This window comes from Aptenodytes forsteri, unplaced genomic scaffold (assembly GCF_000699145.1).
Source record: "Aptenodytes forsteri isolate BGI_AS27 unplaced genomic scaffold, ASM69914v1 Scaffold237, whole genome shotgun sequence".
NCBI lineage: Eukaryota > Metazoa > Chordata > Aves > Sphenisciformes > Spheniscidae > Aptenodytes > Aptenodytes forsteri.
Genome location: NW_008794451.1, coordinates 856,753 through 858,151, shown reverse-complemented (window position 1 = coordinate 858,151; position 1,399 = coordinate 856,753). Strand labels below are relative to the sequence as shown.

The following is a 1,399-nucleotide window of genomic DNA, read 5'->3' as shown; positions in this document are numbered from 1 at the left end:
GCCATCCAGCTGGCTTTAGATATTGCTGAACGAGAAAAATGGTCAGTACTTTATCTCTGTACTGACTCATGGATGGTGGCAAATGCCCTGTGGGGGTGGTTGCAGCAATGGAAGCAGAGCAATTGGCAGCACAGAGGCAAACCCATCTGGGCTGCTAAGTCATGGCAAGATATTGCTGCCCCGGTAGAGAACCTGCTTGTCAAAGTACGTCACGTAGATGCTCACGTACGCAAGAGTCGGGCCACTGAAGAACATCGAAACAATAAGCAGGTGGACCAGGCTGCTAGAATTGAAGTGGCTCAGGTGGATCTGGACTGGCAACATAAGGGTGAGCTATTGATAGCTCGATGGGCCCATGACACATCAGGACTGTGGACTTGGCTATTGATGCCATTGCACAGGTTATCCATGAATGACAAATGTGCACCATAATCAAACAAGCTAAGCGGCTAAAGCCTTTTTGGTATAGAGGATGATGGCTGAAATATCAATATGGGGAAGCCTGGCAGATTGATTATATCACACTACCATGACCCCACCATGGCAAGCACCATGTGCTTACAATGGTGGAAGCGACTACTGGATGGTTGGAAACATACCCTATGACTCATGCCACTGCCTGGAATACTGTCTTGGGCCTTGAAAAGCAAGTCCTACGGCGACATGGCACCCCTGAAAGAACTGAGTCACACAACAGGACTCATTTCCGAAACAACCTCATAAACACCTGGGCCAAGGATCATGGCATTGAGTGGGTGTATCACATCCCCTGTCATGCACCAGCCTCCAGGAAAACTGAACGATACAACGGACTGTTAAAGACTACACTGAGAGCAATGGGTGCTGGGACTTTCAAACGTTGGGATACACATTTAGCAGAAGCCACTTGGCTAGTTAACACTAGGGGATCTGCCAGTCGACCTGGCCCTGCCTAGTCAAACCCCCCCCACACTGTGGAAAGAGACAAGATCCCCGTAGTACATATAAGGAACTTGTTGGGAAAAACAGTCTGGGTTATTCCTTCCTCAGGAAAGGGTAAACCTATCCATGGGATTGTTTTTGCTCAAGGTCCTGGGTGCACATGGTAGGCAATGCAGAAGGATGGGGGAGTCCAATGTGTACCTCAAGGTGATTTAATCCCGGGTGAAAATAATCCATGATTTGAGTTGCATATTATGGGAATTACTATAGCAGGAACCCCTTGCTGCTAGCCAGGCTAGGAGCAAGGGGAGGAGTTCATTGCAATGTTAAACCCTATAACCTGGCTCAAAGGGACCAGGGGTGGAGATTGTAATGGAAATACCTTTAAACTGTTGTAACCCATGATTTGAGTTGCATGTATAGGAATTACTATAGCAGGAACCACCTGAACCAATGGAGGAGAAGCCTTACAAGAAGC

General features: G+C 47.8%; 1 protein-coding gene across 1 annotated transcript in view; it reads right to left on the bottom strand.

Moving 5' to 3' along the window:
* The window catches only part of DPYD (dihydropyrimidine dehydrogenase), a 387,751-nt gene that overhangs the window by 334,896 nt on the left and 51,456 nt on the right, over positions 1–1,399 (bottom strand). The gene's annotated exons all lie outside the window — the stretch shown is intronic.